The 10,995-nt window shown below is 24.7% G+C and overlaps 1 non-coding gene across 1 annotated transcript; it reads left to right on the forward strand.

Annotated features, from left to right (window-relative positions):
- The first annotated feature begins 2,353 nt into the window (after positions 1 to 2,353).
- On the forward strand, positions 2,354 to 2,426 carry Trnak-uuu. Its single transcript has one exon. It is a non-coding gene; the product is annotated as a tRNA-Lys (tRNA).
- Positions 2,427 to 10,995: the final 8,569 nt, after the last annotated feature.

Genomic DNA, 10,995 nt, shown 5'->3' on the forward strand with positions numbered 1-10,995 from the left:
CTTTGCATTCAATCTATCCCCTCCATTTGTCTATTTTTTACCAAAACGACTTTATTTTTAATTTTTTTTTATTTTTTGTCCTCTAATTGTTAAGTAATATTAATAGATCTCGTAAAAATGAATGACATAATCATTTTTATATATGATAATAAAACTGAAATGTGAATAAAAGCAATTATATTAAAATTTTATAGCATAATATCAAATAAAAAATGAATACTAAAAAGAGACAATAATGAAACCGCAAGTGTTAATCTTTCACTTTCGTTAGACCTTTAAATCGAAAGTATTTAATAAATCTAATGTATGTGTGGAAGTATCTATGAAAGCGATAAGCATTAAATTCAACTTGATATGTTAAATATATAAACAAATAAAATTATTTTAGTGTTTGTACAAATTTATATTAATTTTTGTGTTTTTTTATTCACTTTATAGTTTATGAAAATAAAACACGTTTTTGATATGATTTTATTTCAGTTTGAAGCACGGAATTGTTTTAAATAAACTTTTAAAGATAATTGGAAACATATTTGTTATCTGATATCAAATTTCAGTAAATTAAATATTCGTACTATATGTATCTGTGTCCATGTATGTAGCTTTTTATAATTTAATAAATTTGAATCTGAAATTTCCAGAATTTATTAAAAACTTTAAAAACAAAACAAATTTATATGAAACAGTTAATTTTAATTAAACTTATATTTATATATCATATTTATTGCTGTATAGACATAAGATACATATATAAAATTCTTAATAAAAAGAAAAAATCACACATCACGTTACTTAAAGTTTCTTTTCATTTTAATTGTAATATCATAAACAGATAATTATGAATCAGAATTAGTTTCAAGATATATTCGCTCGCTTAACAAGTGGTTTCTTATGGACATCTTTAAGTTTAGATTTTATGAATAAAAAGTAAAAAGTTTAAGATATGTGTCAAAAAATCTAATGCAATAAAAAAATTCTTTGTGAAATAAATACATTACTCACATTAATTATGTTTTGAGTTAATACAGCAACGTAAAAAAAAATAAAGTCTCACTTTTTCTTTTTCATGCTAATTTATTGATATTCCATCAATGGTTCAATCATCAATGGTTTATAATGCCTTTGTACTGCACTGGTTTCATATCTTAAATGACTTTATCATACTTCACTGTTAATATAAAGGTTAGTAAATATGGATAGTCCTCAAATGCTGTTGAATCTCTTCGAGTCTTACATCTAATGTGCTTGAATTTGAACTTAAGTTTCTCAATTTCAGCAGACATTCCGCGAAAGTCAAAGTTCATTCTGCTTTGTAGTTCTTTAAAATGTCCTATATGTTATATATGAAATTAATTTACTAGAGTCAGAATTATGTTGTGATATGTTACATTTTTATATATTATAGTAATATAATTTTGTGTCAAAAATTATAGTGCTTCTGCTTTAAACTTCAATAAATTATGTATATAAAATTTATTATAAATTTTATATAAAATTGATACACTTTTTCATATCCTTTTATCACATTTATATCGCCAAACTTTCAAAGACTACTTTCTTATAGCACATTCACACTATCTCATTTAAGCAGTTTTGGTCATTAAGTCACTAATGAGGATAATTTACCATACAAAGAGCTTTCACTAAATCAGCTCATTATCAATAAATCAGCTCATTTAAGGCGAAAAATGGCGAAAAATAGAAGAAAGTTGAAGGTGAAGGAGATAGAAAAAATATTGGAATTAACTCTATCATATAGAACTCATTAAAAATAATTGTCGAATCAAACTTATGTGCTGAGATATATGTGTGTATGTATGCATAGGGTGATATGTATATGTATAATATATGTATGTATATCGATTTTATGTCGTAAATGAAAATTATATTTGTATTACCACTAAAAGTGTGATTATATTGTATATAATTTGCAATTTCACATGTTTTAATGTTTATAGAACTTTTTTTTTAATCATCTGTATATGTGTACCTATATACAAGAATGTAAAAGGATCTAGAAGAAGTATTTGTTTTTTTTTATAAATAAAACAAATAAAATGTATTTTTTAGTAAATAATTTTTGCAGATTTAGAATTCGACAATATGTAAAACTGCTCATTGAAATTCATATTTAATTTATTTACTAGAACAATCCACTTCGTTTCTAATGAATATATTTTTTTTCAAAGCTTTTGTTGTTGTTTTTTCTTTTCCACTAATAAAATCACTTCATTTTTGGTTTAATTCTAATTCTGCTTTATTCTCTTCATTTTACTCAGATTGTTGTTGCTTGCCTTCGGGCACACATTGTTGAATCATTATAAAATGCTTCTGTAGAAAAGTTCTAACATCAGCCCGGGTAGCTCAGTCGGTAGAGCATTGGACTTTTAATCCAAGGGTCCAGGGTTCAAGTCCCTGCTCGGGCGTTCGATTTTTTTTTTCATTTTTTTTTTATTTATTTATTATAAAAATTGAATAAAAAGAATATTCTGTGGGATTTATTTTACTATTGAATTTTTAATTTTTTCGGCAGTAATGAACTTAAGGAAATGATTGGTCTGTAATCGCCTGCCAATATACTGTTAATATTAATACTTAAATTAAAAGTGAAACAAATTAGTAATAATTAAGTACTCACATACCTAATTTGTCGAAATGATTTGTTTATCGTATTAGACAGAATAGCGTGCATTTTCTTTTAAAAATGTGAGGGCTCGGCAAAATAGATTCATTCAATACGAAAGAACAGAAAACGTGCAGTTTATTTTGGGAATATGAGAAGCTAAATTAATAAAGTAAATAAAACACCAGAACAACGTATTGAGCAGCAAGTTCCGTGGTATACTAAGCAAATTTAAATGACTAAGAATATCTACATATATATTGTTTTTTTGAGAAACTGTTAAATATCTGTTACTTATTTACATATAATATATTCTATATAGTATAGTATATACAATATATTTAATAACAAATATATATTTAATTAATAAATTATGTGTATTTGTTAATTTTTGTGAACATCAATTTCAAAACGAAAACAAAATGGATTCAATAAATGTTCAATATCACTCATAAATTTTAGGTGGTTTACAAATATAAAAACATTTTGATAGATTTTTAATATGGATTTTTTTAGTTTTTAAGTGGAAGTATTCAAAAAATAAGAAGGAAGAAGCTGTCGAGCATAGACACTTCTTTAAGTGAAGAGTTTTAAATGTAATTTTTCAAGAATGATATATTCAAAAAGGTTTACAACACAATTGAACACTGTGAAAACTGAAGATATTGACATGAAATTTGACACAATATCAGTGACAGAACCCACCAGAAAAAGGAGTTCTTAAAATCGAAAACCCAACAAATTTTTAAAATAGAAATATAACCATGTTTTTTGATGACAGTGGTGGAATTTTAGGTGGCTCGTAATGCACATGCTATAGTATTGCCAGTTAATATATAAACTCCTAAACATTAAGGCATTTTTAAAAAATTATGTAAACTATCATTTAAAAAGTTAATTTAAACCTACAAAAATTTAAACATATTTAATAACAAAAATTTCATATATCGTTATTGTGAATAGATTTACAGATTATAATTTGAGAGTACTGAAAAGTAAAAAGAAAAGCTTGGGTTTTTTGAATTAGATTTTTTGGTTTATGTAATATCTTTACAATTTTAACACAAAAATATCTCATTTGATTGATAGCCAATGAAAGGTTTTATATTAGTTAATATCTTAGGCATGAATTTAATTTTCATGAATTTTAATTTTCTATCATGAATTTAATTTTCAGGCTCAATAATTGCCTCCACTTGCTAAATATTTTTTCAGAAATCTGCCAATAAAATATATTTCATTTTTCGCTCGGTAAATTCTGGACCTTTATCGCTTTATTGATAATATGTTATTATTAAATATAATATTATATACTTAATAATTCGTAACAAAGTGACATAAATATTTTATAGGCTACTTTCCTAATTAAAAGAAAGAAGATGAGAGATAGGGTTTCAAAAAAGTTAATAATAATTGAAGACATTAAATTAGATTAATTTATTAATTTTATTTAAAATGTCGAGTATTAATATATATTTGAATAATTTTATTAAACATAACATCTTCAATTGTTAGTGTAAACATTTATATCATTTTAATTTAATTAAATCATTTAAATTTATGCATTATTTTATGTTTCTTTAAGCAAAATTATTTTTATATTAAATAAATTACCTAATTGCAATTTAATCTAATATTTTTTCATTCATTTCAGCTGTCAAATTTTTATTTCTACTGAATTTTTTGACAAGGAGCGAAGCGCGAAGATCAAACAAATAAATTTAAATTAAAATACAAAATGTTTAAACAAAATTGGCTGATTGTGTCGGCGCTAATATGGCTTTGGGCCTCTTATCTTAATTTGGGTATTAATGGACAGGTGAGTTTGTTATACAAATTTAATAAATAATATAATTTAAACACATTTGTGTAAATAAATAAACAAAAACTTAATTAAATGATTTATAAAGTAAAATATATTATAATATGAAAAGCTTTAGAAAAGATTTATGGCTTGAAGAGAATAATCTTGAAGTGTTAAATGTGTTAATATTTTATTCATAATAATACATGTCATGAACACTAATTAATTATTAGATTTATTATTTATAACCTTTTATATTAATTCTTAAATCTATGATTATTCTATATCAAATTGTTGTTAACATTACTCAAATAAAAGGTTTCTTACGGTACTTGAAAAGTAGAAGAAGTTTTGATTATAGATTAAGGTACATGCCGGACCTATTTTTAATATATGAGTTTTTCTCGTGTTTGTATAATTTTGTAAACAAATCAGTATTTACAAATATGTTATTTAATTACAGAAAATAATAAATATTAACTCATTTTCATCATATAGAATTTCATCAAATAACAAAACTTGCATAAACTTAGCACGACTTTAGTCTCACGTACGAGTTTGCACTTCATTAATATAAAAAATTGTTTATATTGTTTTAAATTATCTAATATTTACACTTAGTAAACGTTTAAGTTCGTACACAAAAATAATTAGTGTTTATTGATAATTAATAAACTAATTTATACATGGTAAGTTGCGCATAATTAAACATAAAAACGGAATAAATTAACTTTTTCTAATGAGACGTTGATAAGATATATACATATCTTATAAAACTGATAACTGTGATAGATCACATTAAAAAGTTTTTTATACAGAACAGAATTGAAAAATTTGTAAATAATGAAAGGATGAAAAATGATCAATCATTTTTTAATTACTGACATTATTTAATAGTGTTTATTGAAATAAATGCTGTCATTCCATTGCAAAAGTGAAGCTAAATTAATTAATCCTTTTCTTTCTTAATATTTTTATTTTTTCATTAATTTATTACCTCTTCGCCTATAACTATATTTTAACAATAAGTAAATAAGTCCTGAATAAAATATCAATTACTCACACTAAATAACATCACTCAGATACTATTACAAATAATTGGGAGGGCTTATAATTTATATTGTAATAAAAGTTTTTTGTAAATTTTTTTGTTTTTGTTAATTTTAAAATAAAATAATCTTATCACCATTATCTTCTATAAGTTTAGTTTAAATTACTATCAAGAAGTTACATGTACTTCCACTCGATTGCTTTTGAAATTGCTCTTCTACTAAACGGTTTCATATATTGGGATCTACTGAGTATATTAAAAAAAAACTAGCAATTGATTCTAAAGCTTACAATACTGTGATCTGCTTAAATCGTTTGGTATCTTTTATTTACAGAGAATTTCCAATTTTAAATGTCCATTTTCTTTAAATCTAAGCTTTTATTTTTTTATTATAGGAATCTCTGTATATTTTGTTTTATCAGTTATATTCTCGGGAAATCCATTTTGAGGTCCAAGTCCAAGTCAGTAAATGTAATTGTTGAAAAACGATAAACGAAACACGGCATGTTCAATCTCATTTCTTTACTGTAACAAATTTTGTACTCTCCATTTTTATATTATAGTGGTCCAAGGAATATTCGCAAAACGTTTCTTTCAAAATTTAACATCTGTCCCTAACTACTGTTGGTAGATGGCATTGGTCCACGTTACCCGACCGTTGCGAAGTACACTCCTAAAAGTTGTCTCATTTTTAGAGGACTTATTGCAGACGTGTGTTTTCTGTAAGCAGCTTGAATGTATATTATAATATTGTTTATTTCTTTATCATTCAATAACGCTTCTCCCAGATATGTAAAGTTATAAACTTGTGTAAAACTTTAAAGTTTATAGTAACCAATACTATAATTTTGTGGAGCTTAAAGTTTAAATAACCATAACGTTGCTATTCTATTAAATTGAATTGGTTTATAAATATTAAATACTTATATTTGTGACCAAAACTTATTATTATAATAATTTGTTACCGGGTTAATTGGTCAAATTTTAATATAAATAAAAAGACACTAATTTATTATTTATATTTAAAATTGAATTGGTTTATAAATGCATTTATATTTCAGATAATGACTTCAGAATTTGCAAAAATGACACCAATAAAGGGAGGCCCTTATATTGGTGTAAACCTTACATAAACTATAATTCAAGTGAAGTTACACAATACGAGTAAAATAGTCCAAAACAATATATGACCTATCCAATTTACTTTATCACCTCTGCTTGAAGATCTATTTCATTTTAATAAAATTTTAGAAAAGATTACCAAATCAAAGACTGTGTCCTACTTATCGATAGTAACTAAGTAAGTAGTAACTAATTATGATTAGGTATAATAGTAACTCAAACTTTATGCTAGCAATAGTATATAGATAGAAGTAACCCATTTTCTCTATCATAAAGCATATCATCTATCTATCTATCTATCTATCTATCTCTCATACTCATTAATTTTGATATGAAAATGAGTATTTTTTTCAGATTGTAATACGTATAGAAGTATTTTCGTTTCTCAAATATTAATTCTATAGAACCGATTTTTTAGCAATATCAAAATTTGCTTCTGCATATTATATTATTATTATATATTATAATTATAATAATTATTTCATAATATTATACATTGTAAAATATATAGTAGTGCTGTTCATATTCGAATTTACGAAGTATTCGAAGAAATTCGAATATTCGAATAGTAAACGAAGTCTTCGAAGTTGAAAAAAACTTCGAAGTTTTTGTGAATTTTTGTTCTCGAAGTCTTCGAAGTTGAAATGTAGTGAAAAACTTCGAAGACTTCGTAAGCAAAAGGTGAAGTGAGAGCGCAAAATGCAAACAAACGTGCATCACACAAATTATTTGAGGATGAAAGCATTTGCTTCGTTTGGTACGTTTTTGTTTTTTTTTTTTTTTTGGTATCATAGCGAAAATTAAAACATGTTGTTTTTTTATTTACATAAAATTATTTTATTATTAAATATGTATTATAATATATATTATTATTAATATGTTATTATTAAATATTATTTATATTAAATAAAAAATTCACATTTTAAATAACTTATATTTATTATTTATATTTAAAAAATCATATTTGAGAAAATTTTTAATATAATATAAAATATATACGTAATAATAAGTAAATATTGATATTGATGGATTTTATTAGTAATGGAATTTTATAAAAATTTTCATTTTCCTTTAAAAAGAAAATCACAAATTAAAACCTTGAAAATTAGTTATGGAAAAATGAGTTTTGCTCATTAATGCCTAATTATTTGACCTGAATGAGCTGTGATGATCACGCAGGTAAGCGCAAATTTATTTTTGCATTATAAAATTTTGAATGTTTTGTTGTAGTTACAGTTATTTTACTGTTTATGGAAAATTTTTAAATCCTTTATTCTAGGAAAAGAAATACATAATATTATAAGGAAGTATCTAAATAAAATGTAAATTAGTGTATAAGCAAAATTGTATAAAAGAAATTCCATCAAATTTTCATGTATTTTATATTATATTAAAAATTTTCATAAATATAATTTTTTAAATATAAATAATAAATATAAGTTATTTAAAATGTGAATTTTTTATTTAATATAAAAAATATTTAATAATAACATATTTAAAAATAATATATATTATAATACATATTGAATAATAAAATAAATTTTATGTAATAAAATAATACAAAAAAACATGTTTTTAATTTTCTGCATAGAATAACAACAAAAAACATAAAACCGTACAAACAAAGCAAACGCTTTCATCCCTCAAATAATTTGTGTGATGCACGTTTGTTTGCATTTTGCGCTCTCACTTCACCTTTTGCTTACGAAGTCTTCGAAGTCTTCGAAGTTTTTCACTACATTTCAACTTCGAAGACTTCGAGAACAAAAATTCACAAAAACTTCGAAGTTTTTTCCAACTTCGAAGACTTCGTTGAAATGCGAATATTCGAATATTCGAAGAACTTCGAATTTTTAAAAACTTCGAATAATGTGAACAGCACTAATATATAGCATATTTTTTAGACCATAATATTATTAAAAACAGTTATTGTAATTTAGGAAACAATTTAGTATTGTTTAACAAAAGTAATATTAACAAAAATTAAGACAGAAAAAATTAATTAATTAGTCTTGTCTACACGTTAAAATAATTTTTTATAATTGAGTTTATGAACTTAAAATCCTTTCTTTTAAATCTCCATGGATTGTGTCTTACTAAGAGTTTCCTATCTGGATTATAAGAGTGGTTTGATAGTCTTCATATATATAATTGTGATCTAATTTTTCACTTTCCTCCTTGATCAGATTGAGCCTTATTTCCTTGTGAATATTAATATTTTTAAACACCAAGGAACCAAGAACTATCTGTAACGCAATCTTTGGACTCTGTCTAGAATTGAGTTGGATTCAGTTGTATCGCCTACGTCCAGAACGGTTTTACTATTGTATTACTAATAGTAACACTTTATTATCTAGACTAAGTTTTGATTAAAGACCAACAATCCAATCGAGCTTAGAAATGCTCAGTTTTCCTTGTATAGGTTTCTTATCTGTATGATTTTTTCATGTCAATCTCTTGTACAGTGTCAACTAACTGTATATGTTTGGGGAATTGTTGTGCCATTAATAATCAAAGTCGGATATGACCCTTTTTTTAGACTAAACATAATAATTTAGAGTAAAATTTGATTCAATAAGTCTAAATTTCCACTTAGTTGGCTGTTCCTCCGCTTTATTTAATTGCTACTGCAACATTATTTGTGGCAGTAATAATATTTGAGTGAATATAAGTACTCAGTATTGCTATATCTAGTTTATATTACATAAATTATAGGTCCCAATACACTTTCTTGCCGAACACCAACAAAGAATAGGGAAACTATCAGAGATATATTTTCTTTGACACACTCGAAATGAATTGCTAAGAAGGAAGCATTTTAATATGTTATGTACGTTGGAAGGAGTTATGTTACTTAACTTGAACAACTTATACAACTCATACAACTCATTCAATTAACTGAGTAATTAAATTAAGGTTATCCAATTATAGTTATTCAGTATTCATCATAGACTTGAAGTTGTCATCATAGACTTCCCTAGTTGTGCTCTGAGGGCTTATTGTTTTTAACGCCATGACGCTTTGTCTTAATATATTTTTACAGTAATTTTTTTTTTGTTTTGATCTTCCATACAGTAATGATAAAAAAAAACTCTTAATCAAGTAAGTGTTACCAACTACAGCTGTTCCTGTTTCGAAACTTAAAATAAAATTCATCTACATACATTTTTTAAGCATTTGTAAAAAAAAATTCAACTTTAATTGAATTTATTTAGTAACATTTTAGATTAATTAATTCAAAATAAATATGTATTCACGTGGATATCGGTAGCAACTTTGTTAATGAAGTATTTCCTAGAGCTACATTTTTTTTGACCATAAAGAAAATTATTTTAATTAAATGCATTTAGCAGCTAAAGGTTTTAGCATAGCTTTAACTTTAGCATATCTTAAACATTAGCTTAAACCTTAGCATAGCTTAAACCTTAGGTAGAAGCAATAACTACTGCTTCTTGAACAGATTTTGCCTTGCTTAAACTATAAAACTTTATGTTTTATCTTATGTAAGATGTAAATGTGTACTTCAGAGCTTAATAAAACATTTTATGCAAAAATTTTATATTATGTAAAATGAGCTGTAAGTTGACTTTTTATGTGGATCGTGATTTCACTGAACAATACTACCATTTTATGCTATACTCACGCTTTTCCAAAGGCTACTCGAAATTATTTGGAATTGAAAACGATTTCCATTAAAGCCACTTTAATTTATAAAAGTAAGGTTTTGTCATAAATTTTTGTATGATAAAAAATAAATTCTCTAAATTAGCACATCCCAGCATCCTACAAGGGAATGACCATCACATATAGCCCAGCATAATCATAGCTTATACGTGCTTACGCCCCTTTTTATTAGAAGTCATAAGCATCTCTTATTAGAAAAGTGTTTGCAAAAATAATTTATTCAAAAACGATTAATGACCAACGATTAATATCTACACCACCCCTCATGCATTACTATGAACAACAACAGATCATAGATATAACAAGATTTCTGCTTATAAATTTTCTTAATTGAATATCTGTTCAAAAATTGACAGAGGATTTGTTTTAAATTAACAATTATTTATTAGCTGATAACAAACTGATTAACCTTGTTACTATTTATTTTTATATCAAGACAAACTGAAACCGCAGAAAATCGAAAAAAAATCCAGCTTAAAGTCAAGTAGGTCATAAATAATATTATTTATTATATAGAAAACTAATAAAACGTTAACAAAAATAATAAATATTTAAAAATATACAAAAAAATATAAATAAATATTTTTTGATATATGAGCAAAGGTTTTTTCTGTTGACAGCACAATCCGCCCGACAAATGCGTGCAGAAAACATAAAATTGTTTTAAAACATATATAAAAAATGTTTCTACAATTTCAGGTATATACCATT

The sequence above is a fragment of the Teleopsis dalmanni genome, chromosome 2 (genome assembly GCF_002237135.1).
Source record: "Teleopsis dalmanni isolate 2A chromosome 2, ASM223713v2, whole genome shotgun sequence".
Taxonomy (NCBI): domain Eukaryota; kingdom Metazoa; phylum Arthropoda; class Insecta; order Diptera; family Diopsidae; genus Teleopsis; species Teleopsis dalmanni.